Source organism: Impatiens glandulifera, chromosome 8, assembly GCF_907164915.1.
Source record: "Impatiens glandulifera chromosome 8, dImpGla2.1, whole genome shotgun sequence".
In the NCBI taxonomy this organism is placed as follows: Eukaryota; Viridiplantae; Streptophyta; class Magnoliopsida; order Ericales; family Balsaminaceae; genus Impatiens; species Impatiens glandulifera.
This window is the reverse complement of record NC_061869.1, coordinates 13,889,914-13,904,401: the sequence shown is the minus strand read 5'-3', so window position 1 is coordinate 13,904,401 and position 14,488 is coordinate 13,889,914.

Below are 14,488 nucleotides of genomic sequence, written 5' to 3'. Positions count from 1 at the left end.
CTCTGCCAGATATGGGATATTTCATTTGAGAAAGTCACAAGTACAATAAAAGTAAAAACGCTATAGGCTCTAATTGATTATTGTTATTGTCTGTAATTCAATTATTGTTTCATTGTCAAATCTAGAAATTGTCTAGATCTGATCTTAAACTTTTGTATTTTTTTTCCTTTTTTTGGATTTTTTTAATGAAATGGCACTACGTTGTTTTCCCAAAAAAAATTTTTTTACACAACAATCGGAAGAATCTAGACAAGTGCACTAGAGCATCGTACACATTATACGGAAGTAAAGCACATGTGGCAAGTGGAATCAAATACTGTAATAGGATGTGACAACCATGACTCTCCAATTCAGAAATTTTCTTATCAATTACGTTTACACACCCTCCAATATTGGAGTAAAACCCTTCTGGTATTTTTACATCTTTAAGAAACATACATAATCGTTTCTTCCGATCTGAGGAAAGTGCATATGCGGCTGGCGGACATTGAAGAATATATCATCAACCTCAACGGGATGCAATGAATAATTTATGTTCAATAAATCCAAATTTTTAGGAGCTCTAAGTCCATCCTTCATTTTTTTCTTTAAAATCCATTATAATGCCCAACACGCTATCACAAATGTTTTTCTCAATATGCATCACATCCAAATTATGACTCAATAACATCGTTTTCTAGTATGATAGTTCAAAAAATATGTTGAGTTTATTCCAATTATCATCCTGAGATTTATGAGATTTTTTTCTCCTTTGGGGACAGTATTTAGTCAAACAAATGCCTTTCAAATCTATTGCATGCATTAATATTTCGGTTCCGGACAAAAGATCAGGTGTCGGGCTTAACTCAGTAATCTATATTACCGTCAAAAAAATCTTTCATTGCGCCAACGATGAGTAGGTGGAAAAATCATCGATGACTCATGTAACACTATTTCTGATAGTGTACCAATCTCAGCAAAGTTGTATTCTTATTAGAACACGGACATGCAAGTTTTCCCTTCGTACTACATCTAAATAAATTTACATATGCTGGAAAATCATTAATTGTCCATAACATAGATTCCCACATATTGAAATATTCTTTACGACTCGCGTCGTAAGTCATCACAACGGTATGTCACAACTCTTTTAACTCGTCAATTAATGGCTGGAGAAACACGTCAATCGAATCCCCATGACTTTTTGGCCCGGGGTATTAATATGGAAAGAATGAAGTTATTTTATCCATACAAATTATAGGAGTGATGTTGTATGAGATAATAATAATAACATGCCAAATACTATAAGAAGTCTTTCCATTTGCAAAAGGTTGGAACCCGTCACTTACAAGACAAAGTCTTACATTCCGAGGCTTAAAGGAGAAATCTTTAAAATTTTCATCGAAGAACGTCCATGTTATGGAATTAGCTAGATGCCTTAAGACTTCATCATCAATATTAGTATTATGTTTATGCCAAGTAATTTGAGGGACGGTTTTGAAACACATGTACAACCTTTGCAACCTCAATGCAAATGCAAGTGGGAAATATCGTAAAATTTTATTTGGAATTAACTTCTCATTCATCATTTTCCAAAGCGTGACACTTGGTTAGTTGATCTTCCATCTAGACACACCACAAACTTTATACTCTTCCAAATATTTATCTTATTTATGGAAGAGCATACAATAATTCTTACCATCATTAATTTTGTCATATGTTAAACCGATGTCTGTAATAAAATTCTTACACTCATAGTATGAACTTGGCAACTTAGAATTAACTAGTAATATTTCCTCTTTGAGCAATTTTAATAACAAATCAAATGACGTGTTGATCCATTGACCAACATTTTTTATGTGAATTAATTTAAGTAAGGTGGAGACTTTTGAAATTCGAGATCATTCGTACAAAGGAATATTCAAATCATCTAAATACCGGTAGAATGCCTTAGCATCGTCAACATGGCGTTCATTATTTGAGGCTTCAGCGGTTGGATACAAATCGTTGATAATCTTTTCCATATTGATCATCTTAATCAATATCTTCGTTAGTTTCATCATTAATGTCATTCTCTCCTACACCACTCTAATTTCATTTTAAGGTCATCTAATTCATCATCATCATCATTTTCATTCGAATACCTCGTTTCCCCATAAATGCAATTAGATGATCTCTAACCACTAATCTATTTTCATAAGTTTGATTTGCACACTTTACACACGAACAAGCAATTAAATTTATGTTAGTAGACCTAATCGCAAAGTCTATAAACATTTCAACCCTTTGAATATAATTTGGATCATATCAGCGTAAAATCATCCAACTTCTATCCGGGACTTCCATTTTAACTAATTAATAACAAAATCTATTATATAGTTCCAATTTTTTTTTATCAACATACAAACAATTAAAATATACTTAGTTTAATTAATACCAACATTTAAGCAACTAATCAATATACTAACCTAATTTTTCAGTAACCTATCAGCAAACCTATCAAATAACCTAATTTTTCAATAACCTTTCAGTAAACCTATCAAATATACTAACAACAAACATTATTTGGAAATAGATCAAACAATCTATCAAATAATTTAATTTTTTAATAACCAAACTAAATATCCTTACATATTAAACATTATCCTAACATACTAAATATTTTAAATACTAAACCAAATATATAATAATAATAATAATAATAATAATAATAATAATATTGCTTAATTCTAAATTGGTGGGTTGAGCGATTTGATTGATTTGAATATTTATTTGATTGATTTGAATATTTATGTTAGACAAAATGAACTGGATTATCATGTTATCAGTAAGTTAACGGTTGGTTATAAGTTATAAAAAATATGTATTTTTTTAATTATATATTTAAAATAATATCAAATACATTAAGATCTTAATTACGAATGTGAAAAGTCTACTTTTAATTCTATTTTATATTATTTTAATACATAATTATATATAATAATAATTTTATAATCTATATAATTATATATTAACAATACAAAAATTAATTTGCGATACAACGGTGATATATTTAAATAAAAATAAATTATTTTGTTTGACTATTTGTCTCCCTTATTAATATTTTTATTGATATATTATTGGTGATATATTTAAATAAAAATAAATAAAGTTGTTTGATATTTATCTTCTTTTTTTGAATTATTTTTAATAAATAATTATATAAATTAATAATTATCTATATATATATTAATTATTTTATAATCTATATAATTATTTATTAAATATAAATATATATATATATATATAACAACATATTTAAAAATTAATTTGTGATATATTTAAATAAATTTGAATTAATTATTATATAATATATATATATATAATAAAATATTTAAAAATTAATTTGTGCTATATTTAAATAAAAATAAATTTTATTTTGTTTGATTATTTTTCTCTCTTAATGATTCTTTTAATAAATAATTATAAATATATTAATAATTTTACTTGTATTAATAATTTTATTAATATATTATTGGTGATATATTTAAATAAAAATAAATAAAGTTGTTTAATTATTTATCTCACTTTAATGAATTATTTTTAATAAATAATTATATATATTAATAATTTTATATGTATTAATAGTTTTATAATCTATATAATTATTTATTATTATTATTATATATATATATATATATATAAATAAATATATATATATCAATATATTTAAAAATTAATTTGTGATAGTTTTAAATAAATATGAATTAATTATTTTATAATCTATATATTTATATATTAAATATATATAACAATATATTTAAAAATTAATTTATGGTATATTTAATTAAAAATAAATTCTCACTCTATATTCAATTATAGAAATATTTTTTAAATTTTCATCCCAATGTATTTGTTTATTTATTTTTCTATAATCCTTGTAATAACTGTAATTTATTAAAATAACAAATTAAAAAAAATTAATACTTCCAAAATTTGGAATAAACTAGTTTCATTTTTTTTTTGGATATAATGTTTGAAAAAAGAAACCATATACCTAGAAAAATGACAAATAAATAGTGAGAACATATAAGTTTGTGCCAATATTAATAATATGGACAAAGAGCTTCTAATAATTAACACGTTAGTGTATATATATATTACATCTTTTAAAAATATAAAAAATAATTAACTAGTTAATAATGTTTTGGTGGGGGTGAGTATTGGTTGAATAAATCCGAAATTAAATTAGTATACAAACACTAATTGGGATTTGGGATTGGAGGGTTTGGATTTATTAAATTTAAATTTATTAAATTCGGATTGAATTAGTATTATTCAAATTATCCAAACTATATAAAAAAAAAATCTATTTTTTTCAGTTACAATTTAATATAATATATTTTTGACTTATTTTTGCATAATTCAGTGAACATTTTTTTATTTTTTTTTAATTATTTAAAAATTCAATTTTTATAATTACACTATTAAAATTTTAATAAAAATAATCAAATTAATCAAAATTAAGTAATTAAATAATAAAATATTAAAAGAAAAGATCTTAGAGAGATGAGAATTTGACGGATTAATACTGAATTACAAATTTTGATTTACTAGGTTTGGATTAAATTCGGATTAATTTAGATTTAGTTTAATAAGAATTGAATTTGAATAATGTAATTAATACAAAATAATTGAATTAAAATATATAATATACTTAATATATTTTTTCATTTTTAATTAAATACAAATATAATAAATTAATTATAAACAAACATTATTATTAAATAATTTTAAGTTCACGTTTAAAAAATAATAATATATATATATTAGTTTATATTGTCAATTTGAGATTCATATCAACTCATTTTAACAAAATTAATATAGTTGTAAAATAAAAAATTAGTTAGGGACTGAAATATAATTTATACTTAGAGATTGACCAAAAGCGGCCGTCCTACAAAAAAACCCTTCATATCTATCTAGTTGCCGTCGTCGGAAACCCTAATTATACATAAAAATTGTAAGCTATAAAATGGGACATTATCCCAGAAGAAAAAACCCTCCATATCTCTCTAGCGCCGTCGTTCTCTCTCAGTCCTAAATAAACTCACATTTTCTATGTAGATTTCTCTCCCCCGAATTCTTTTCTGATTCATTCTATCTTTACATTTCTTATGTTTCGATTACAAAGAAGACTAAAACTTTGGTGAGGGTGTTCCGATCAAGTGATGAAAGTTGAGATTTATCTGTGTCGTTCTATTCAAAGAAGTTTTCATTGCGGAAAGAGAATCGGAGTCATTGAGGAATTCATATATAATGTTAATATAAGTGATACAATATATGTGTATGATGGGTTATATAAGAGTGTTTCTAGGAGAAGATCGAAGTTGAGTAAACTCGAGCTTCTCATGACAGTCAATGACGGCGTCTAAAAGCACACCGTGAAAAAATTTTTTTTTCAAAAAATTTGATTGGATCATCGCATCAGAGAAGAAGAAAACAAAGAACAAGGGTAATGTCAAGGAACACTGACTTCAACAGAGATGGGTTAGATGGCGGCGGAAATGGGTCAGATGGCGGCGGAAATGGGTCAGATGGCGGCGGAAGGGCAAGAAAAGGTTAATGTCAATGAACGGAGAGACGTTTTATGGATTATTTTGTTCTTAGATGTAATGTATGAGCTCATTTGAATGAATGATTGTGAAGTGGTTAAAATTTATTTGAGTTTTTGTTTTTTAATTCAGTTATAATTGTTTTAGATGAAATTGAATTAAGTTTATTAAGATATTTTTTCCTATCAAAATAAAATGAAATGAAATAAAATAAAATGAGACTATTAATACTTAAACTATCCGCCAAGATTTTAAGTCTTGTTTAGAAGGTCTAGTGAAATATACAGCTATCAAGGCCATTTTCTTTGGAGTTCTTGACCTCAACCTGATTTAATGGTCATAAGAATTCTTTAGGTGTTTAAGTATAAAAATTGAGGGACCAACTCCCAAAGTAATGAATTACTTAATTTTTTTTTATTAATTATTTATATTTTTGATATAGATTAAATATTTTTTTTATAAAATTTGTGTGTTTATATTTTAATATATATATTTAAATGATTATTTTTATAAATTTGATTATTTATATTTTGAAATATATATTTATATATTTATTTCAATTATAAATTTTATAAAATTGATTATTTATATTTTGATATATATTTTAAATTATTATTTTTATAAATTTAATTATTTATATGTTAATAAATATATTTAATTTCAATTATTATTTATATAATATAATAAATATCTACTCTATCAATCTCATAAATAATTAATAAATATTAATAAATTAAAAATATCTAAACCATAATAAAATAATAATTTAATAATTGATAAAAAAAAATATTACAATCATTGTTATCTAGATTATTGACGATTTTGTCACTCAACTAGGTCACGACATCAAGCCGCCTAGATTAATGTGCAATAGAAACCATATATAACGAGTGACAAACTACAAGAGATGGCTGGAAAAAAAATTATTTCTTTTTTTTTTATCAAACTTCTATATGGTTTATGTTTTTGGTTTGTTTATGGATAATGTTTATGAACAATGAAATTTATTTGGTTTATATTTTTGGTTTGTTAACGTATAATATTATGTATATTAGTTATCAAATGTCTGGGTGGTGTAGTTGATTATCACATTAGTGAGGTCCCCGATTTTGAACCTGGGCTTAGACATTGTCTTATATTTTTTCTCAAATTTATTTTGTTTTCACACACTAATAAAGTGTGAATTATTCCATAAGAACTTTCAACTATCAAAATTTTAATTATTTGAAGTTTTTCTCAAATTAACAAAAAAAAATTATCTTCCTATTTTGACTTGACATTTTTTTCTAATTAATTTGACACCTTTGTAACATTATTTAAATAAAAAAAATAAAGTCATTTCTTCACTTCGTGACTTCCTCTCCCCCACACACATTCACAATTCGATCCTTAGAGGTTGTCGCGACTGACTATTTCATCTTCAACTCCGAAAAATTTAATCCCATTATTTTCAACCTCTTGTGCCTTCGAGCACACCCAATCATTCAAAGAGGTTGAACAAAATGGGTTCAACCGTTCAGAGTCGAAGATGTGATTAGTCACGACAATATGTAGGGTCGAAATCGTTAGTAGGTACATTGAAGATATTGTACATAGAAGCTTGAGTGGTGTAGTTTGTTATCATTTTTTCTAATTAATTTGTCACGTTTTTAAATAAAATAATAATTAAATTAAAAAATATAATTATTTCTTTACTCCGCGATTTACCCTCCCCACGTACATTCATGATTTCATACCTAGACGTTAGCGAGATCAAAAATTTTAATCTTCTACTCTGACGATCGAACCCCACCATGACTTTAGTTGCCCCCACATACATTCACGATTTTGATTCCTAGAGGTTGTCGCGACCACCGATTTCATCTTCAACTCCGAACGACGGAATGCCATTATTTTCAACCTCTTGTGGCTTCGATCACACCCAATCATTCGGGGAGGTTGAACAAAATGGGATTCGGCCATTTAGATGAGATCTTTAGTCACAAAAGTATGTAGGATCGAAATCGTAAGTTCGTACATTAAAGATAATATATAAAGAAGTTTGGGTGATGTAGTTGGTTATGTTAGTCTAACACACTACAGATCTACAATTCAAACCCAAGCCGATACATTTAATTAGTAATGATTTCACGATTTTCATCCATATAGATTTTCGCGACCAATGATTTCATCTTCAACTTTGAATTTTCGAATCCTATTATTTTGAATCTCTTGTGCCTTCGAGCACACCCAATCATAGGAGGTTGAACAAAATGAGGTTCGACCGTTCAGAGTTGAAGATGAAATCGTTAATCTCAACAATATGCTGGGTCGAAATCGTTAGTCGGTATATTAAAAATAACGTAATAGAGAAGTTTGGGTCGTGTGGTTGGTTGCTTAAACATTCATTTACATTTTAGTCTCAAATTTAATTTGTTTTCAAATGATGTTTGAATTATTCCATATGTGACTCTCAACTATCAAATTTTAACTATTAGAAGTTATTTCTCGAATTAACAAAATGTTTATCTTCTTATTTTTTCGTGATTTTTTTTAAAAATTAATTTGTCACGTTTGTATATGAATGAATATTAAAAAAATAAAGTGTTAATTCATTTCGCGACTTCATCCCCCACACATACATTCACGATTCGATAGAGATTGTCCTGACCATTAATTTAATCTTCAACTCTGAACGACTAAATCCCATTATTTTCAACCTCTCATGGCTTCGAGCACACTGAATCATTCGAGGAGATTAAACAAAATGAGATTTGATCGTTCGGAGTTAAAGATGAGATAGTTAGTCGCGACATTATGCCTAATCAAAATTATTAGTCAGTACATTAAAGATAATGTACATAGAAATTTGGGTGATGTAGTTTTTTAACATGTTATTCTCATACACTGAAGGTCCATAATTTTAACTCAGACTAAGATATTTATTTATATTTTTGTCTCAAATTTAAGTTGTTTCACCTAATGAAGTTTGAATAATTATTTTTTATAATACTCTCAATTATCAAAATTTTATCTATTTGAAGTTTTTTTTATCAAATTGATCAATATTTTATTTATATGAAAAAAAAAATTCTTAATTAATTTGTCACGTTTTTAAATGAAATAATATTTAAACTAAAAAAAATATATATTAGTTGACTTTACATATCCATAAATCTTGTTGTTCTTCTAAATATTTATATATTAATTCTACAAAAACTTGTTGACTTTGCTCGATGCCTTTCCATATTCAAATGCATGGTTTCTTCTTCTTTCTCTCACTTTTATTAGATGAAATCTAGTTGAGTTTTATTTATAATAGAAACTTGTCTTGTTCCAATTTTTGGCGATCTGATATCCCTGTGTTTCATTGTGGTTTGCTCCGCCATCAAAATCCTAAGTTGGTGGTGATAATGATGTTCCTGGTGGCAGAAGTAGGCTAAAATGTTTTTGTAATCTTTACAATTATATCTATAATGTTATAAGAGAATTTATATGATATATTGGATTATATATTTTATAAATATTATATAATATATAAGAAAATAGATAAAATAATAATATTATCATAATTAAATATTTTTAATATGATAATATCTTATAGACCCATAACTTTGGACCAATTAATATTTGGATTTGGACCTATATTTCTTTTAGGTTGTTAGAATAGTTAGAAAAATGGTAGTAAATGATATGTTGAATTGTTAAGATTAATATATAGACATTATATTAAATTTATAATGAAACTAATATAATAAAAATATTGATATCATCACAATTTATAATATTGTGATAATATAGTACATATATAGTTTATATTATAACATATTCTTAAATTTAAGATAAAAAAGTTTTGAACAACTTGTGATTGAAAATAAGATTGTGAAGTGTTAATGATATATATTATTCGAGTTTGATAAACTTGTGAGGGTTGAAATCCATTCAATAATGTGATAACATTATGTTGTCTAAAGAAAATATTAAAAAAAAAAAAAGTAGAATCACATGGGCATGAATGCTGGGGTAAATCATATTTAGTTGTTTTACCGTAGATGAAAGTTTACTCTAGTTTTAATGACCAAACCTGGTTGATATGATGCATTTAATGTTTTCTAGAATCTTTGAGATAAAATATATGTGTTTAAATTGATAGAAGCTTCATTCCCCACATTTGGTTGGTAACTTGATCACATGTTATATATCATTGATTCATACGCATTTAATTTTCAATGTAACCTAGCGAATGTCATTTGTATTGATAGTTGTATACCTTTGAGTTTTGAATTGGTACCCCATGAGAAGCCCAAGTATAATAGTTTTTTATGAATCCATTTCTTAGAAAATGATTATGAAATAATTCAGACGTAATGAACTTTTGAATACAACATATCTTGCAAGGGTACCTCATTTTTCACCATCCATATAAACAAGTTGAGTTGGCAAATGAAATGAACTCTTCTAAACTTTTTAAAAATATTTCCATGCATTCAGATTTTTATTGTACATCCAAACCCGACCAGATCTTATTTTATAATATGCAATATATATATATATATATATATAATCAATTATGAGAATAATATGTATTTATCCAAATATATAAATGATATTTTATATAAAATCATATATATGAATAATATGTGATATATATATATATCAAAGACAATGGTTAAATATATAAAATATATTCAAGATCTTGATCTTTATTGATCAAAGGGTGAAGATTCCCTAAAAATGTGATACAACATGGAGACATACATGAAAATAAGAATATTATATACTTTTATTTATATATATATATATATATGATGAAGATAGAAGATAAAGACATATATTTACCTTAATATATATTACATGAAATATATTGAATAACTTAATGTTGTTGAAGATAAAAGATATAGAGATAGAGATATTGTTATAACAAAATGTATAAGATAAAGTGAATGAAGTAAGTACACAAGTAGATTGGTAGTTGTTGGTGGTTAAAAATATTAAATATTTTGTTTACACTAAAATTGTTACTAGTTTAATTAGTTTTAACGTGAATAGAGATTCACAATATGTTTTGCAATAATACGTATTATCAATATTGCAAAGATTACAGTTGAATATGGTTTAGTGCAAAATGTATTGCACTCTCAAATAGAGGATTTCTATCCGAGAGTTGAAAAATATTTAAAAAAAATAGCATTCGATCTGCACTAGGTTTCGCAATAATACGTATTATGCAAAGATTAAAACAATGTGGCATTGAACATGGTTTAGTGCAAAATTCATTTCACTCTCAAATAGGTAATTTCTACCCGAGAGTTAAAAATATTTACTAAAAGTTAAATTCGATTTGTACTAGGTTTCACAATAATATGTATTATCGATATTGCAAACATTAAAGCAATGTGGTGTTGGACATGGTTTAGAGCAAAACTTATTGCACTCTCAATAAAGGGATTTCAACCCAAGAGTTGAAAAATATTACTAAAAATATTATTCGATATGCACTATGTTTCTCAATAAACATATTATAGATATTGCAAATATTAAAGCAATGTGACGTTGAACATGGTTTAGTGCAAATTGCACTCTCTAATAGGGAATTTTTACCCGAGAGTTGAAAAATATTACTTAAAAATATTATTCGATCTGCACAAGGTTTCGCAATAATATGTATTATCGTTATTGTAAATATTAAAGCAATGTGGCATTTAACATGGTTTAGTGCAAAATTTATTACACTCTCAAACATGAGATTTTTACCCGATTGTTGAAAAATATTTACTAAAAATATCATTCGATATGCACTAGGTTTCGCAATAATATGTATTATCGTATTGCAAACATTAAAGCAATGTGGCGTTGAACATGATTTAATGCAAAACTTATTGCAATCTCAAATAAAGGATTTCTATCGAGAGTTGAAAAATATTTACTAAAAATATCATTCAATCTGCATTAGGTTTTGCAATAATATGTATTACCGATATTGCAAACATTAAAACAATGTGGCGTTTAACATTATTTAGTACAAAACTTATTGCACTCTCAAATAGGGGATTTGTACTCAAGAGTTGAAAAATATTTACTAAAACTGTCATTCGATATACACTAGGTTTCACAATAATATGTATTATCGATATTGCAAACATTAAAGCAAAGTGACTTTGAACATGGTTTAGTGCCAAACTTATTACACTCTCAAATAGGGGAATTCTATCCGAGAGTTGAAAAATATTATTTAAAATTTCATTGGATCTGCACTAGGTTCGCAATAATACGTATTATTGATGCTACAAACATTAAAGCAATGTGGTGTTGAACATGGTTTAGTGCAAATCCTATTGCACTCTCAAATAGGGGATTTCTACCGAGAGTTGAAAAATATTTACTAATTATGTCATTCGATCTGTAATATGTTTTGCAATAATAAGTATTATCGATATTGCAAACATTAAAGCAATTTGGCAATGAACATGATTTAGTGCAAAAATAGTGCACTCTCAAACAAGGGATTTATATTCGAGAGTTGAAAAATATTTACTAAATATGTGATTCGATTTACACTATGTTTCTCAGTAAAACGTTTTAATGAAGCCTATTGCACTCTCATACAATGGAATTATACCAAAGAATTGAAAAATATTTACAAAGTATGATATTCGACCCGCAATATGGTTTGCAATAATACATATTATTATTATTGCAAAAATCTCATTCATATTGTAGGCGAGAGTTTAAACTTTTTTACTAAATAAGCATTGGATAAGTAATATTATTTGTAATAAATTCCATTGAAAATATGCCTAAAAATGTGCAAATGTTATAAAACTGAAGGTATAATTTAATTCTTTTTAAATCAAAATTATCAATAAATATTAGAAGATAATTATGTAAACCTAAAATATAAATAACCATAACCATATATAATCATAAACTTTTCAAAAATAAACAACCACAATGTTAAAAAATAACTCACATAATAAGAACACAAATATTCAAGAACTTCAAAAACATCAATCTAAAGAAGTTAAATTTCAGTCATTGTTCTTCTTTTTTTTGCTTCCATCTAAACTTTCTTATTTATCCATGCTCCTTTCAATCTTTTTCGCATCCAAGGAACCCACCACATAGTCTATCAAACTATTCTCAACCAATAACACATTTTTTATCTATGAAATCAATAAAAACAACAAAATATTCATCAAAACTCAAATAGGGTAACATATTCATAAATAATCAAAAGATCTACAAATGAAATACATTTGTGGTCATTTCTTTGACAACCTAGATAGATGTTTGATTGATTGTTCGCTTATCCTCAAGGAGAATATGCATTTCATTAAAAAAAAAGTGGGGTTTTCGGTGTCATTAGTGTTCAAAGCCTCCATTTGAGCTTGTAGACTTGCTATTTTGGATATAGCTGCTTTAAACTCCATCTTCACCATTTTCAGCTTAGTGCTTTCAGTGGATATGTCAACCTCCGATGTTGTTTTAATCTTCTCAAATTGGTCCTCACTATCGGAGGTTAAGTCATATCATGAAATTTCCTCGTCAGTTAAAATCATCTGAGGCGTGGACGAGCTAAGAGTGATTGAAAAAAATCGATTAAGTGTAAAACGAGTAAAACCATGATAGAGATTTGATAAGAAACAATGGGTTGAAAAGAGTGTTTGAAGGAAGTGCTTGAAGAAAAATATTTTTTTTGTATAAAGATAAGAAATCTTGAAAATATATCAATGACAAGATATCAATGGTGTGTGAGAGACGGAAAGGCAATAATGGTTGGTCGAAATTATGGTAAAACAAGAATCGAGAAGACAAAATTTAATATGAACTGCAACTAATTTTGTATTTAATGTTTATTAATATTTTAAAAATCTAAGATTTGTGTACAAATTGATATAATTTAATGCACATTATAATGGTTAAATATTATCTATAATTGTTAATACGAAACGTATTACTAATAAATTATTGTTTTCAACACTATTAAAAATTATTGTAATGTAGTTTTCAATAATATGATATCATAACTTTTTTAAAAAGATTATATATAATGTTTAATGCAAAATTTATTGCTAGTATATTACGAATATGTCAAATAGTATTTTCAAAACTATTAAATATTAATGCAATGTAGTTTGCAATATTATAATATCATATCATTGCAGAACTAGTTGCGAAAAGATTATCTAAAAGACTTGATACATAACTTAATGATATTATATTACGAATATTTCGAAAAATATTTACAAAATTATTAAACATAATTAAAATATAGTTTGTAATAATACATTGTAGTAGAATTGCATAACCATTTGTGAATAAATTATTTATTTGTGTTAATGCAATATATTACAAATTTTATTATCAAAATTACCTCAATTACTTCAGAATTTATTTTACAATAAATACTGCTTTATTTATATAATGTGTTACAATAACAAATGAAAATATATTTTATTGCAAAAGATTTTGCAAATATTAACGTCAAATATATATTAGTGATATTATCAACATTATGGTTTGGATTCTTTATTACTAGATTAGTTGTAAGAATATATTTATAGAAATTATTGTTTTTTCTATTTTTATTGATATATTTGTAATATATATTCTCAGATTAAATTTTTCGTAAAATACATTTTGATTAAAAATATAGTTAAAATTATTGCAATACTACAATTTTTTTTTTTCAATGTTGATTATAGTTCTTAAAACCTTGAATTAAAAAATAATTTGTTGCACCCATATGTTGCAATTCCACATTGTGCATGTGGAGTTAGCTCTTAGATTTTAGTGTTATACTCATAAAATTTCTATTATAATTTTTCATTTTTATTTTTAATATTAATAATTTATTATACATAAAACTATCATCTATCACTTACTAAAATAGTCCGACTATGATATCATGATCAACCATAATCTTATCCCATGAG